The sequence below is a fragment of the Acinonyx jubatus genome, chromosome B3 (genome assembly GCF_027475565.1).
Source record: "Acinonyx jubatus isolate Ajub_Pintada_27869175 chromosome B3, VMU_Ajub_asm_v1.0, whole genome shotgun sequence".
In the NCBI taxonomy this organism is placed as follows: domain Eukaryota; kingdom Metazoa; phylum Chordata; class Mammalia; order Carnivora; family Felidae; genus Acinonyx; species Acinonyx jubatus.
Genome location: NC_069386.1, coordinates 66,318,534 through 66,336,039, shown reverse-complemented (window position 1 = coordinate 66,336,039; position 17,506 = coordinate 66,318,534). Strand labels below are relative to the sequence as shown.

The 17,506-nt window shown below is 38.3% G+C and overlaps 1 protein-coding gene across 11 annotated transcripts in view; it reads right to left on the bottom strand.

Moving 5' to 3' along the window:
* The window catches only part of DPH6 (diphthamine biosynthesis 6), a 433,974-nt gene that overhangs the window by 84,580 nt on the left and 331,888 nt on the right, over positions 1 to 17,506 (bottom strand). Inside the window, exons 14-15 of one of the 11 annotated variants that reach the window (XR_008299252.1) lie at positions 12,132 to 12,257; positions 10,114 to 10,564 (exon numbers count right to left, since the gene is read on the bottom strand). The exons of 8 other annotated variants lie outside the window; for them this stretch is intronic. The gene's annotated coding sequence lies outside the window, so the exon portion shown is untranslated. Of the gene's footprint in view, positions 1 to 10,113; positions 10,565 to 12,131; positions 12,258 to 17,506 lie in introns of those variants that run through there. 2 more of the 11 variants (XR_008299248.1, XR_008299249.1) reach the window with 2 other exon arrangements.

The window sequence follows — 17,506 nt, the reverse complement described above, 5'->3', positions numbered from 1 at the left end:
ATATGTGGAATTTAAGAAACAAAACAGATGAACATAGGGGAAGGCGGAAAAAAGAGGGAGGGAGGCACATCATAAAAGACTCTTTAACTATAGAGAACAAACAGGGTTGATGGAGGGAAGTGGGTGGGGGGATGGGGAAAATGGGTGATGGGCATTAAGGAGGGCACTTGTATTGAGTTCTGGGTGTTACACGTAAGTGATGAATCACTAAATTCTACTGCTGAAACCAATATTACACTATATTTTAACTAACTGGAATTTAAATAAAAACAAAACAAACAAACAAACAAGCAGACAAATTATATGAACTTAGAAGGTCTTAGAGACCACGATTTAGTAGTCCTTTTCCTTACTGCCTGCCTCTTCTTTCAATCCTGTCCAGTATGCCTAGTGTTGAGGTTCATTCCTAGTCTTAGACTCCTATGCATGCACAATCAAGTTAATAATTAGAGACATACGGAACAGATGCTTCTATTTCTTAATTCTGAATAAGGTATCTATCTTGAATCTTAGTTGCCATTCCTGCTCCTGTGAACCAGCTGGATAATGAAGAGAGATATCGAAAAGTTTTCTCCTTCACTCTCCTTTTTATGCTGAGAACCTAAGGCAAGCCAGTTTCCTAAATTTTAGACTTCGACAGGGAGTTTAGCAGTCAGAACTCAAAGGCACCTCCTGAGCAGGACTCCACATCTATCCAGAGAATAACCCCTTATCAGATCTTCTGAATTTATAATTTCTTTGCCTTTCTGATTAAAACAAAACAAAACAACTTTCATTTTATGTTTTAGGATCCCTAGGTAATACATAAATACCACCATATTCCAACCAGGCAGGAAGAAAAGAGGGTATGTGACATTTCCTAGGCTCCAGTTGTGATACCCTCTTGTTTTCTGTATTTCTACAGTATCCAATTATTTGTTTATATGTTCCCAGTTTGCATCTGGACTCCTCTCTACAGGACACAGAAGGGCAGAAATTTTTAAAAAAGGGAGCAGGGGGTGAGACCAAAAGTCTACATTTCAAATGGACTAAGATCTCTGCTTTTTATATGTTGATTGAACTTTTTCTTGGGTTTGTTTGATCGGTATTTGAATTGCTACCTTTACCATGACTCTCAATAAAACTAAATTTACTTGTGGTTTTCATAGAATTATGGAGTTCTAGGCATGCACTAAATATAATCTGAATCATTTAAAATAAACCTCCTTGTGTGAATAGCATATTTTTCTAAACATTCTTACAACAAGTTGTTTTGAACCTCAAAAGTACCAATGCTAATAACATCCATAATTATTTCTCTACAACTTATGCTATTACATATTATATAAGAAAAATTGGTAAAAGGAATGTAAAAAATAGAGTCGTCAAGTTGAATTAAGTAAGTGAGAGATAGAAGAAATTATAGTACTTATGTTGGGAAAGCTACTCTTCAGATGTTGAGGTTTTAGTTTTGGCATGACAAATTAAAAAATTGAACGCCTACACACCAGCATACACAATGGGTTTGAGTTAGTGAAATTGGTTTTAGCTCAAGACGACTGGAAATGATGTTTTAAAAATCCTTTCTCCCTGCTTCTATCTTATTCACCAAGCAAAACCCTAATCCTCTTAAAGTCCAACTCCACCTACTTGCTGCCCACACCAAACAGTAGAGGTGGCTGGGAAAAAGTGCTGGCTGACACTTCTCACACTCGCACTCTTTCCTTTGTCCTCCAACTTCTAACACTTCTCCCTCCTCTTCACCCCCAGCTAATGATCCTGCCTCTTAAATTCAAACTTGAGAAGGCAGAAGAGGATCGCTTCATCTTCCCACTAAAAAATCTGCCTCTGCCTTCTCTTTCTTTACACTGGGGAGCCTGGTCCCAGGGAAGGTTGACCTCTTTACTTGCACAAGGATCCCATTTCCTCTGGACCATTCCAGGACTTCACTTCTACAATGATCCTACCTTTATCTTATATCTTAAGTTTCCACTTTTCTACTGGATCATTCCAATCAGCATAAATACAGACTGTAGTATCTCTAATTAATAAAATACTTCTCTCTAGACCATATGTCCCATCTACCCATCGTACCATTTCTTTGTTTTTGTTTGCAGTAAAATCTTCAAAAGCCTTGTGTCTATACTTTCCATATCCACCTCTTTCACTTCTTTTTTTCCCAAACCCACTCCATTCAGGCTGTTTTCTCCATTGCTCTACAGAAGCCACTCTTGTTGGGATCCCCAGAATTCTCCATCCAGCTAAATCCAATGGTGAGTTCTTCGTTTTCATCTTATTTGACTAATGAACAGAATTTGACACAGTTAAGCTGTCTACCTTTCTTGAAACATGTTCTTTCTTTGGTTTCTGAGATAGCATATTCTGATTAGCATTGCTGTTAACTCAGAGACCTCTTCTTCTTAGTCTCTGTTGCTGAAACCAACAACATTTTCATTTCTAAACAGAGTCCTAGTCCTTAATCTTTTTTCTTTGCCTCCAACTCTCTTAGGTATTTTCATTTCTTTTGTGGTTTAGAATCAAAATGCTGGAGGCCTTCCCAATTTTTATCTGTCTTCAAACACTCCCCAAGATCTACACTCATGTGTCTGTCTGCTCATCTTCACTCGAATGATGGATAGATTCATCTACATCTGCAGTAAAGAAAAGCAGGAAAATGACCAAAACCATACCTCCCTTTTAGGGAGTGCATGTTTGTGTCCCTCCCCATGAAATTAATACATTGAACTCCTATATCCCAATCTGATAATGTTTGGAAAAGGGGTGTTTGGAGGTAATTAGAGTTAGATGACATCATGAGGGTGGGGCCCCGGTCTAATGGAATTAGTGCCCTTTTAAGAGACACTAGAATGCTTATTTTCTCTTCCTACCATGTGAGGACACAACGAGAAGGCAGCCAGCCATCTGTGAGCCAGGAAGAGGGCTCTCTCCAGAAATGGAATCAGCTGGCACTTTGATCTTAGACTTCCCAGCCTGTAGAACTTTGAGAAATATGTTTCTATCGTTTAAGCCCCGTCTATAGTATTTTGTTATGGCAGCCTGAGCTGATTAATATAGCTTTGCCTTCCAACCTGCTCCTCCCCAGGCTATGCCATTTGATAAGTGACACAAGTATGTATCCACTTGCTCAGACCAAGAGCCAGGGGCATCCTTGACTCTCTCCTGCATTCCTCATCCAAATTCACCAACAAATCCTGTCAGGTCTTTCTTCTTCAAAATATACTCTGAATCTTGGATTCAGCAACATTGCCCGAGACACTTATATTTCTAGTTTATACTTTTGCAAAATTTTCTAGTGGGTCTTCTTGTTTCCACTCTTCCGTATCCTCATCCCTGCCTTCAACCCAATATCCTCCACACAGCAGCCAGAGATAGCTTTTAGAAGGAAAAGTCAGAAAATGTTACTTCCTCTGCCTACAAATTTTGTGGTACCCCAGGGCATTCAGAATGAAATCCAATGACCTGACTGTAACCTCAAGGTCCTTTAAAATAGAGGCACTGTTTGTATCTCCACCCTATTTCCCTCCCAATTTTTTTGTTTATTTGCTTTGGTCTGGCTATATTCGCTGCTTCTAAATGTGCCAGTCTTCCTCTTGCCTTGGGGCCTTTGCAACAGTTGTTCCTTCTGAAACACTCTTCTCCCGGAGTGTTGCGGTGTTCACTCCCTCCCTTCATCTAGGTCTTTGCTCAAAGGGCACCTCTTCGCAAAGGTTTCTCTTGAGCATTGTGTCTAAAATAGTCACCACCCTGCTTTCTTTCTTGTCCTGATGTATTTTATCACTATTGCATTTACAATAATTTATTTCTTTTATCAACTTTCTCTTCCATCAGAATGTAAGCTCCAAGTTCTTTGTCTTGTTTACCACTGGATCCCCAATGCCTAGAAGAACCCCCACTAAAGAGCAGATACTCAACATATATGTGTTGAATGAATGAAGTTTTTAGATGTTTTTCCAAAGGTACAGAAATTGCTATTTATACATTTTAAGGTCTGAAATCTGTTTTCAAAAAATGTGTTCTTCGAAGGGGGAAAAACCCCTGAACAGATGGCACAAGAGCCAGGGCCAGTTCTTTGTAAATCAGGAGGATTTGAAAGTGGCAAAGTGGGAGGTATCAGCACAGCTTACAACCATGCTTACAGCAATGATGATGAAGTACAGAAAGCAGAGCACAGAAAATTACATGTGCTTTTCGGATCCTTGAGTGAACAGCAGACTGAAAGAGAAGTTGGTTCTTCTGTGCCACCCATAGTCTTCTCACCCCCATACCATCAGAACTATAGTTACCACATCTTATTTGGACTGTGTTGAGGCTGCTAATGACTCCAGCAGAGAAGACCAGTTTGCTCCCTTTCTCTTGGCTTTTAGCTTTGCGTAGGACCCCAGCTTTACTGCCATTTATTTTCTTCCATCCCAAATTCCAAGACTGACATCACCCCTCAGTAAGATCATGCACCAATCCCAAATTGTAATATCTCATCATATTTCTTCACTGGCCTTTATATTTTAAAATGAATTTCATAACATCCCTGAAATAAAATAAGATATGCTTAAAATATTAATTTTAAGAAACAACCAGGACTTTTCACTCAGGTGTGAAAATATACTGAAGTAAATGGAATAAACTAAATAAAACATATTTGATTTAATAAGCAGGGGATCTAAAAGTTATGCTAAGTAGTTTATCCAATCACAGTCTTAAATACATCTCTGGGCACTGGCTGGATATGATTGGGAATAAGAATAAGGAGCAAGCTCCAAAATATTAAATCTAAATTAGTCAGCCATTCAAATGAGCAAACCCTTTGTGGACTGTATTGGTCATGAAACTGCACATCGCCACCCGCCAATGACATCCTAGGACAAATGCTCAGAACGACTCATTTTTTTCCATGGTTGCTAGGTTGGCCTTGAGCAGCAAAAGGCAACTGGATTTATTTTGTTCTGGCAGCAGCTCAGTGGGAACATAAACTAGCAATGCTAGGGAACAGAAGGTCTACACAGAAAAGGAAGCTCCACTCGTATACTATACTAAACCCTCAAATGCCAGCTACGCTTAAACCAGAAGCCATGTAAGTGGTAAACACTAACATTTTTAAAGAACTGTCTAATATTCATGGCAGAATCTATAAAAGGTGACTTTGAATAATCCCTTCCCAGCAAACCTGTAAAAGTTTTATAAAATATGCTGCAAAAGTGACTCACAGTAGATGTAATTACTGTGCAACCTTGGAAACTGATGTAAAAAATTCAGCTGCCAGCATGTTAACAGCCACCTAATATATGGGTTGTTTGATTGGACTCTTTGGGCAAAACTGCAAAATTCCTAACCCATTGCTGCTATATATTTTATCAGGGCCAAATTTAGCTACTTTCATTTTTTAAAATGCCATTTTAGACATCACAGTGAATCAAGTCAGTGTTGCTTAATTGCTTGCATACATTACAATCTAATTCATTTCCCCAAACACTAATTTAACTAGTTATTATTTATTTTTATTTTTTGGAACAGCAGCAGAGTTCTGATGCCTGAACTATGAAACTTGGCAAAATCATTGCTTTCTTAACAAAAAACTGTAAGAATCAGCAGTGAAATTTCCTCCTCTATGCAGTCAGCAACTGTTTCCCAGTTTTTTTTTTTTAACGTATTCATCTTAAATTAACAGTTTGGTATAAAAATGGTTCATTGCCCATATTCTGTTTTCAATCATAATGTAGTATTTTTGTGGGCAGGGAGAAAAGCCAAATTATAGGAGGGTCATATGCCATATTTTCACCCGTGCCTCATATCCATCCTTTGGCTTTGGCTGAGGTGATCAAGTGTATTGGCAATTTAACAGCTAATAATGCCAACCAAATAAGTGAACCTTTGAAAGATGTCCTCTTATTACAAAACGTTCACTCCGTAGCCGTCGCCATTCTAGGCTTTGGTCTTATGTGCTATTACTTTTGGAAAATTGAATTAAATTGAATTGTTGCAAAATTAATTCTATGCTAGTGCCCCTATATGCATTTGCTATTTAAATGACCTTAACAATGAAACTTTTAGAAAAGAGCCCGACCCCTGTATTTTATAGTGGAATAAGTCTATCCCTTCCCCCCAAATTCACCCGTTTGCTGAGTTTACTACATACATACGATTTTCTCCTAAGTGGTGTCTATCCCAACTGTAGGTAAAAGAATGGATGATAAAGAAATGCTCTATAGGCCCTTTTCCAGATTAAGATTTAGGATTGTTAGGATCACCCAAATAAAGCCACACAAACTGTCTTGAGCCCTCAGTCTAACCCCTTCATTACCAATCCCCTCTTTATTCTAAGACATATTGTTAGTGAGCAGAGATTTTGTCTTATTAATCTTTGTGTCCTAATAGATATTAATAAAATTGAATTCCTATGTTGGTATATGGTCACTCTGGCATAAAACATCCTTTGATTTACTTGTAGGAAACTAAAATTAATTTTACGAAGAAAAAAAAATTAAACAAGCACAAAATTTTGCCAAGGTGGGGAGGATCAGTGGAGAAGCCTTCAAGCATAGCAGTAACAATAGAGACTTTCTGATTTCTATCATTTCAAGTTTCATAACTACAGATATTGAAATTGAAGTTATTCCACATGATTAATTTCAGTTCTGTATAAAAATATACTTGTAGATTCTGTATGAAATTGAATTTGCCAGCAATAAACTTCATGTGTTTTGAGGATTAGAATCTTTGGCTCCTAGAATGGTGAAACAGAGCAAATGTGGAGCCCAGGAGTTGTTTTAGCAGCAGACAGTGCTAAAACCTTTAATTCACTTAAACGGGTTTAGTTAAGTCATGATCAGTAATTTGAAGATGCACATCTGCTCAGCCAGCTGATCTTAGCTTATAATTCTGTTCAACCTAAAGTTCAGAACTTCAACTTCACTTCACAACTCTGTAGAGTACACAAGGTTTAGAGATCTGTGAATTTTCCAGAAACTCCCACAGATCAGTACAATTCTGTGTCTACAAAGTTCAACTATTATACATCTCCTTTCAAATAATTTGGGGTCTTATGGTAACAAAACAATCAAATTATTGTCAAAACATCATTATGAGAACATCTATATGCTGGGTCTCTTAATACACATGCTAAAATTGGTAACAAGGCACAGCATTCTTTTGCTTTGGAAACCAATAATTAAGAATGATCTTTCTGGTTCAAAACCATTCGTCTCAGAATTACAACATCGCACCTGTGCCTCCATTGACATTTTATAGAGTTAAAAACATGACAATGGTTTATTCCTGGGAGTTGGTACAAAAAAACCCTCAACCGACCACAACAAAACACACACACACAATATGATAATGACGCAGCAGTGCAACAAGAAGAATGCAAAAAGAAACCCCATCCATGCTTTGTTCACAGTTCTTAAAAAAAATAAAAAAAGTACTGCTTAGACTTGGATGCTAAGAATCACCACAAAAAGAATTCTGAAAAGTGTCAAAACGTAGAACTCTTTTCCCAAAGGGGACCCTATCACAAGTCTGCCAGCTGGGAGGAGGGACTGGTCAGTGTGCTCTGTTAAGGGAGGGGGCAGGACGTCCTGGAAGTTGAAAATCCTGTCACTCAAGCAGCAGGAAGAAGGAACTCGAGGGAAATAAGCATTTTGCAAAAGGCAAACGAAAGAAGATTCTGATCAAGGAAGGAAATATTTTCTATTTTTTAGAAGTACTGAGGAGGTAGATGAGTTAAGAGTGTCCATAGAAGTGGATTCTCTTCCTATTTTAGTATATGCCTGCCTTAGGGAAATCTATTTATAAAGATCAACAATAAAACTAGACATATCTTTAAACTTGGCTTTTAAATTTCGGAGCGAACAAAAGCCAATTTATTACAGGACGTGACAGAGATGAAACCTTGATTATACCCTTTTTAAAGCCAGTAGGTATCTCGGCAAACACAAGAGCAACACCTCGCATTGGTACAATACTTAAAAGCACTTTCACTTACACTGTCTCAGTTGATCACCAAGCAGCACCCTACATGTGGACAAGGCTAATTAGCATTACCTTTTTGCAGAGAAGGACATGAGGCTTTGGAGAAATTGCCCGTTGTTTTCAAAAAGATATGTCACTCTTGATAAAGAGCAGTCTGACCACATTAAAAACAAAACAAAACAAAACAAAAACAAAAACAAAACCAAAACACCTCATTCATAGAATTGGAAAATTTGTCAACAGTAGTTGACAAATATAACCAAAGTTACATTTTACACTGTATGGTACTCCTTTTGTTCCATAATGGGATTTTATGTCTGTTGGTGTTGGTTTTGTTTTTGTTTTTACAAAGCAGAAAGTTTCAATGACTGCTTCAAAATCAGAAATCCCACAGCTCCTAAGCTCACAGAATTTCAGAAAATGGATCATTTGTAGCAATGATCTCTAACAGCCTTGTGCCAAATTCTGAACACTTTGAGTTCACCTACAATGTTTCCACAAAAAGACTCCAACATCTCTTCCTGATGACTCCTGAACTGTATCACCTGTCCAAATTGTGAGGGAACTGTGGGCAAGGGAAGGAGATGGCCACTGCCAGGTGTAACGACCCTTTGGATTGGTTACAGGTACCACCTCTCCCATACTTCTAGATGCCACCCAGTGTTCCCAGATGAGTGGAACTTGGCCTTGCGAATCTAGTTCTAATTCTGTTTCTCGAGGTTGTGCAGAGAAGATAAAGCCCACGCTATGTTCACTGAGTGACTATGGGATATGCAAAGCACCTCTGAGACAGGATTTCAGAGGGTTTAGTTCAAAACCTTTCTCACTGATAGTTTTTCATCCACTCACTGGACAGTCTATATTACATGCAAGGAACTGTAAGGTAAGAGAAATGCTTGAAATTAAGTTTTGATCCTGATCATTCTTAAATTTTTTATTTTATTTTTTTATTAAAAAAAATTTTTTTTAACATTTATTTATTTTTGAGACAGAGAGAGACAGAGCATGAAGGGGGGAGAGTCAGAGAGAGAGGGAGACACAAAATCCGAAACAGGCTCCAGGCTCTGAGCAGTCAGCACAGAGCCCGATGTGGGGCTCGAACTCATGGACTGCGAGATCATGACCTGAGCCGAAGTCAGACGCCAAACCGACTAAGCCACCCAGGTGCCCCCAATTTTTTTTTTTTAAATAATTTAGTACCTTCTTATGACTGATGCCTTTGACTTCCAATGTTTAACAATGGTTGAGTGAGAACTGGCCTATACTTTATTTTCTCCTGAGCCAAATGATGTTGCCTTGTAAAGGAGAAGAGAACATCTCAGTCACAAACTTCATAAAGAAGATCGTCTGACTGGTGATTATAAACTTTCAGCATCTTGTGTCCAGGAATATGCGTGTGATACTATTTCAGGTCCTTTTTACTGATCATTTAATGCTGCCTCTAAATTTAATGCCTATTGCCTTTTCTCCAGAAAGCAGTTTTTGCTGATGATAATGATGATGGTCATTAGGGCCTTGGAGACTTTTAAAAGGATCTAAGGATGAATGAATAAATAAAATCCATGATGACTCATTCTGCACCCAGTGCCATTAGCTGAACACACATGGGCCTAGTTCCTCCCTCACAAAACTGCACTATTTAAATACATGTTAAATTTCTTTTTCAAACAGAACGAATATAATTTATTCAAAGAATATCATGAGATTGTGGACTGTCAGCAATCAAATAGGCATGTTGCAGAAAGGAAATACATTTTACCAGGTTGATTTTTTTTTTTTCTTAAAAACTAGTCCTTGTAGAAAAACCACCAGATTCTATCAGGCTCTATGCTTATTCCTTCCCTCATAAATGAAAGGAGCTTATTCTTTGCTACATTTTCATTGCCTTCTTTAGTTTATGTTTTAAATGTGTTAAAGAATGTCAAGTTGAATTTCCTTCTAGTATTGCTTTAGGTTAAGTGGGGAAAAAAATAGGATACTGCGATCTTAGAGCATCATCTTTTACATTATTAAATTATTACAGATGAACTAATATTTTATATTCATATTCATAAAAAATGTGAATGCACAGACTCTGACCCTTAATACTAGCATACAGGTACAAAGAGATATTCCAGAATTATTTTTATAAAGACATATGTAGTATTTCCCTAAAAGTAAAGATGTCACAAGGTGGTATGGTATGGCCATGATGGTGCCTTTTATTTCACAAAAGATTAAATGATAGAAAATCCCAAGGCTGCAAAAAGATTTGGTGATGCTCATTAGGCACTGAGTTTATTAGTAGAGTTTCTGTTTTTCCCTTTAGGAGCCAGTTTCAAAGCCACTGACAGGCTTCCCAGTGACATGGGAAAGTATTTCTTTATCTAGTTCCCATATACCTGTTCTTCTCTTCTTGCAGCAGTCAGTGGAGCAGTGAAAAGGACATTGAACCTGAACTCAGATAACACGGATTCTATGCATAACTATCCACTCAAGGGTCAGGTGACTGATCACTGGATGGTGGCCAGAGTCGCCTGTGGCTTGCTCTCTTCCTCATAATATAAAGAAAAGAGCACCACAGGGTCGGTGTGACACAATTGTCATAATTCTGTTTAGTCTGCAAAAAAAATAATCACCAACAGCCCCAAAGAGAAGTAAGCTTTAGAAAGGTTCTGGCTTTAGACAGATTCAGTATATTAAAATTTGTATTTAAATTAAAAGATAGGGGAGCCTGGGTGGCTCCGTCAGTTAAGTGTCAGACTCTCGGTTTCAGCTCAGGTCACGATCTCAGGGTTTTGTGGGTTGGAGCTTCACGTCAGGCTCCGTGCTGAGAGAGTGGAGCCTGCTTGGGATTCTCTGTCTCCCTTGGTCTCTGCCTCTCCCCCACTCACGCTGTCTCAGTCTCTCTCAAAATAAATAAATAAACTAAAAAAAAATAAACTAAAAGATAGATGAGGAGGTATTCACTTTACTTTAGAAATATCTGATACAAGAAATGATGCACTTTAAAAGCTCACTTCCATAAAATGTTCAAAGCACAATTCAATTTGCAAATATTGAATTAAAATGTACCTATGGCAAGGCCTGAGGCACAACTGCATTTTAAAACCCACTGAGGGGCTTTGTACACCATTTAGGCTAATACGATAAGGAAGAGTACTTCAGATCGGGATTGATTGTTCTGAATCAAATCTGTCTGTCCTATTTTCATGAGGCTGGCCCAATGAAAACCAAAACTTTCATCTGCCTGTGAAGGGCGAGAACTCCCCATGGCTGTTTGGGCTGGAAATGAGCCAGTTGCCAGGCTTTGAGTTTGGACTCTTGAGCACGACTTGCTGCATGAAAATGAAATGTGCCTTTTGGTTCATTTGGCACGTTTGCCAAACCCCTCGCTTTGGTAGCCAGCCACAAGGTGATAGATACTAAGTGCACACTGGTGCATTTCTCTTTCGGGAGGATGAACCAAAGCCCTTTTGGTAAAATGCTTTTGGAACATGAGCGTCAGAGCTCCCCTTTGAGTCAGAGCTGGTTTGGGGAGTGAGGCTTTGACTCTCGCTTATGTGTGTGTGTGTACCGTGGAGTCAGATTTACACTGGGTGGGTCTGAGCACCGCAGGGCATCTCTGAAGTGTGGTGTTTATGGTACTGTGTACACAAAACCTATTCACAATATGTATGTATAAATGTCTAATGCGTGCAACACGGCTTAGAATATAATAAAGAGGGTTATACGGTTGAAAAAAAATAAATGTCTTTAAAAAACTTTTTTTAAGTTTGTTTATTTATTTTGAGAGAGGTGGGGGGAGAGAGAATACCAAGCAGGCTCTGTGCTGTCATCAAAGAGCCCGATGTGGGGCTCGATCTCACAAACCTTGAGACCATGACCTGGGCCAAGATCAAGAGCTGGACGATTAACCCACTTAGCCATCCAAGTGCCCCCCCCCCCAATAAATTTCTTTAAACACTTTTAATCACTCATAGGGTAGTGAAGGGTTCACACAAAGGGTATAAGACAAGCGAGGTGAGCAGCAGAAATGGTGGACTCCTGTCTCCCACTCTCTCGCCGACTGGATGGGGGCAAAGCCTCCTGCACTGCTCAGGTTGTTCTACCTCTCTCTCTGACAGGCACAGATGATGTGATTCCACAGTCTGTACTTCCTGTCAGCTTTCTAATAGCAACCTTACCTGCATGCAGTACTTTGGCATGAATGCTGTCTTTTCTATAGAATCTTCTAAAACACAGCGGTGCGGTTTGGCTGTCTTCAGAGACTTCTTGCTTCTAGAAGCATAGCCATAAGGTCTTCTAGTGTCCTGTTTAAATCAGGTGCGGAAATAGACAGTGACGTCCATCTTTAAGGAAATGGAAATTGAGGTACTTGATGCAGAGCTGGATGCCACCGCTTCACACTCAACTTGAAAACCCTCAGTATTGTCTTCAAAGCAAAATACTTCCTTCTAAATGGTTCGTCCACCACTGCAATGATGTGCCACTCAATTGCAGCATCTCCGGGGAGACGGGGAACTGCCACTACCACCAGGATACGACCTGTGTCATTGGAATTGCCATGACACTTGTCTTCTTCCCAGAATGAAAGAACATAAGCAGGATGTAATGTCAGAATGGATCTTCTAGGATTTCAGAAACTTTATTAGGTTTACGTATGCATACTTCAGTAAATTTTTAGCAAATCAAATAATTATGTAATAAATGGAAATTGGTTGAAATACAGGGGATATATGAGGTGTTTCAGTTTACCAGCTCATAATTAATTAATAGGCACTGCCCATAATTACCAATATAAGTTATGAACCTTTTTTTAAAAAAAAATTTTAACGTATATTAATTCTTGAGAGACAGAGAGACAGAGCATGAATGTGGGAGATGCAGAGTGAGAAAGGGAGACACAGAATCCAAAGCAGGCTCCAGGCTCCGAGCTGTCAGCACAGAACCTGACGCGGGGCTCGAACTCATGAACTGTGCGATCATGACTTGAGCCAAAGTCGGATGCTTAACTGACTGAGCCACCGAGGTGCCCCAAGTTATGAACATTTTAATGTACTTGTGCGATCTGAATAGTTTTTGTAACTTCACTTTAATGTCTTCAGTAGAACAAGAGAGAAAAGGTAAGAAAAAAATTATGCTTAGAAACATATGTGAGCATATATATTCAATCCAACTTGTTACTTCAGTATGTCACCCAACGTGAATGCGAACATATTGAAGTGTATTTATCTATGTAGATACATACAACTCAAAAAGGTACAGCACATCATCTGTGCTGACTTAGTTGGCGGTGTCATGCCTTTCACTGACTATACCAGTTCAGGGTCATGACAATAATTTAACTCTTAGAAACAAGTGCTTTTTGTATACCTTTACATTTCAAAAAGACTCTTATGAGGAAAGAAGAATATGTTTATATTGAACAATGCGATTTGTCTTGTATGTAAGGAAAATATGCTCATAATTACTATGCAGGTATTTAGATTTGTTTCATCCACTTGTAATGGATTTGTGTACATCTAGTCTGAGACTACAGGGAGGAGTCCAGAAATAAACTTACCACTTTCCCTACCAAACACATCTTCCTCATCTTGGGAAATGGCATTTATCCACTTGGTTTCCCCAGGCTGGAGAACTGCACCTCATCCTTGTCTCCGTGTCTTCCTTAGGAACTTCTCCCAATGTCATTCCAAGTAGCCACTAAGTCTTGTCATCTCTAACCCCTTGAAATCACTTAAATAGGCCCATTCTTTCTGCCTCTTTACGTTTACCTTAATTTAGGCCACTGTCATTTATGTTGCTTAGATTTCTGTGAAGCCTCCTAATGGGTCTCCTTACTCATTTTCAGTCTTCTTCTTCAATCCATTTGCCACACTTCAGCTAATGTCATTTCTTTCTAAAATATATCTGCCTTTTTCTTTTAAGACTCTGCATGATTAATATTATTACTTAGTGGCTTTTGATCGAACATTTAAGTTCCTTAGTGTGGCCTACAAGGCCCTTCAGGATCTGGCCTTATTTATCTCCATCAACTGTGCATGCCCCACCCCTCATTCCTGGGACCATCTACAATTAACAGCTGTTCATCCAACTCTGTATTCTGACTTAATCTTTGGAATTCTCTGCTCCCTTGATACAGAAGGCCTTGCTTCAACTCTGCCTGGCTTAATCATTCCAGGACGTTAGACCTCTCTTTCACTGGGAAAGTCTTTGCTGAATTTCCCACAGTCTCTTAAATGCACTGCATGAGGCCCAATCATATCTCTTCAACATCCAAAAAATATCTGTTAGGTGTCTGCTGTGTGCCCAGTAATAGTAGGGGAGGTAGGTGAGGTTGCTGATCAGAAGCAGAAAAAGATCCTTGCCTCCACGAGCTTTCATTCTTCCAGCGTTAGCATGGCAACCTATCTCACTATCTTCCTGACTCTCTTGCTTACTAGATGAAGGAGGGCTCTCCTGAAGTTTTTGTATTATTCTGATTAGCACAGTGTCCAATCAGTAAATGTTTAAAGACATGAATAGACTAGCAAGCGTGAAACAAAGAAATGTCAATATATTTCCTTTATCTAGGTCATTATAATTATTCTGAAGCCAAAATAATAGTTCAGAAGTAAAAGAACCTGACTTTTTACATGACATGGGAATTTCATGAATAGACACAGAAACACGTCTTCAAAATTATATGTAACCTTTTCTTTCCCTTAACTTGGTTTTAATCGAGCCTATCTATCACCTCTTTTAATGTCTAGGCCAATCTGCTCATTTTCTGACCAACAGAGTCTATAACAGAGTCTCTAAGAATCTGTCTGAAAGACAAAAACACCGACTAGTCTTCTGAAACAGAAGAATAAACTGAACAATAGTATTACATATATGCTTTCAATGGGCCTGAGATTACTTGAGGGAAAGATATTTTTCTTGCATACCTAAAACAGCCACACTCAACTCTTAAGCCGTCCTTCAGAATTAGAAGTAAACATCTAGAAGACAAGAAAAGGGTTTTTGATGTTTTGAAGTCTCATTGATTTTCTTTTTCTATAGCGAAAAGGAAGACCACAGCAGTATTTTGCTTTTGATAAGAATACATCAGATGGACTTGAAAAATCAGAAGCTAATTACTTTTAAGATGATCTTAGGCATGAAAAAATTTAAGGTGACATGTAGAGTTGGCGTATCTAACATTTAGCATTCAAGTCCCATAATTGTTTTGCAAAACAAATATGATCAAAACATGATTTTTAAAAATGGTCAGGAATATGTATATTTCTTATCTGCCTTCTAAACATATGCACCTTTATTTAAACAGGTTTATATTTTCTGCTTCCTACGTGCTTTATACTTCTATGCCTATGCTATTCTTTTTCCAAACACTGTTGGTATGTTTTGTTTTTGTAGAGATCACAAGTCCACTTGATATTAGTGACTTATACTTTCCTCTGCTTTGTGAGTGTGGGTAATAGCCTTTTTGTATACCAATTTGCTTACACTGCAGTCTATGCTGGTAATACTGTACCTTGCCTGACCTCTGAATGGAAAAATAATAACAAGTTAAAACAGTCATTTTACCTGAAGTCGATAAGGCCATAACACTCAACCTGCTTTCAATTCACATACTCAATTTTCATCCACTCACTCTCGACTTTGAGAGGAAGGAATAATGACAGGTTACAGGCACTTTATTTCAAAATTCACTCACAAAGTTATTGACAAGCATTTTTCACAGAAACAGCTCTTCTCTCTGACCCTCGTGAGCTGTTTACATGAAAAATGCTCTTCCTTGTAGATTAATGAGAGAGTGGAACCTAATTCCATACCAAACATGTAGCAATTGCTTTAGCATCTCTGTTTTTGATATGGGAACAAAAATAGGGATAATTTGCCTCAAATTGCAGTCACTTCAGTCATAATAAAATCTCAGAGAGTACTGTTTGCTTTCAACTTTCATTAGGTGAGCTGGGGCTGTTATTAAGGCACCAACACATAAATGTTATATTAGCACTTAACAGAAGCATAGCATTCTCCTCTAGGAGATAAATTCTACCCTTGTCAATATAATTCCTTACTGAGTGCAGTAAAAGAGTTTGAAAAGATGAAATAGTGAAGCTTTGAACTAGAGGAAAAAAAAATACCCTGTTCATTCAAGCTTAAAGGCCATTTTGCTGGCCCAAGGTGCTAGGGTACTGTTTAGAAAATAAGTCCCAGAGAGACTCTCTTAGGTCAAGTCAAACATTGAGACAAACTTTCAGACATGTTCTCTTTGTCTGAGGTTGTTAAGTCAGTTACTTTAAATTTCGGAATGCTTTCAGCTGGCATTTCAACTCTGTGTAGAAATATAAGAATTTAGGGCCAAGATGGAGTTCATTTCCAGAGAGTAAATGATAATCCTTATGTGTAAGCCACTGTGTATACACAGCACCCACACTTTGGGTGTTTTGTTTTTGTTTTTGTTTGGTAAGCCTTTTCAAAATGTAAGATGTTGTGTATAATCGTTGTGATATAGCTGTTGAAATTAAATCTGTGTTTATCTATACTCTTACTACTATGTGTTGTAGGTATTTTTAAAATAACTATCTCCAATTTAGGCCTAAGAAAAGTGTTGTCACCCTTAGTGAAGTGAGGAGCACGTAATCATCTAAAATTGGAAATAAAGGAAAAGGAGGGGCATCTAAAAGCTTGGTTATTGCGTTTCGTTTCCATGGTCCGTCTTTCCCAACCTTTCAGAATTCCTTATCATATAGTATTCGGCAATTTTAAGGTCTTTTAAGGAGTCTGTTGTCATTTGGATTATTTAGAAGCCTTATTGCATACAATAGACTATTTTAACTACCAAGTTGAAGCCATAGTGTTCTTCATGTGACATGTGAAATACAGAAGTGGCTACTGTCCCTCTGCATTTGTAAGACACATGATTACAGACAACAACATACAGTACACGATTATCCCTAAAAATGGCGTTGATGACTATCTGGCTTAAAGTTCTATTCATAGGGTCAAATGTATTTGTATTTGCCAATTTATGTTGCTATTCTGCAAATCTGGGAAGCCACTGTCATTCAGCCATTCCCAGAAGGTTAATGCATTTCTGTCTACCCTCCCTCATGTCCTTTGCATTCGGGTAATCCTGAGAACGGCCTGTAAATGTCCGTGGTGGCCAGCCATAAGGAGAAAAGAGGTGGTAAGCAAATTTCTGCTGAGACTTCAAAGCCATGGGTTTAATAGATGTTCATTTGTAATCAAGTTTTGAAACGGTAGTTTTGATATATAACATTTATATCAACAAGTCTCCTCTTCAAGACCAAATTAAAATAACTTTCAATTCATAAATATGAAGCAATTATCTTTTCCTTATTAAACACATTTTGGGGGTAAAATGATAACTATTGAATATACCCACAATTTTATATGAAGGTAAATATTTTATGTGGAAGTTTTTGGTTGGCTTCAAAACTTAGAAGGGCTTTTTTGGGCAATATATAGTTAAAAAATAAATTTAGGTCCAAGCCAGGAACTTCTCAATCATACCACCAATAGAAATTCAAATACACTTTTTAGGGAA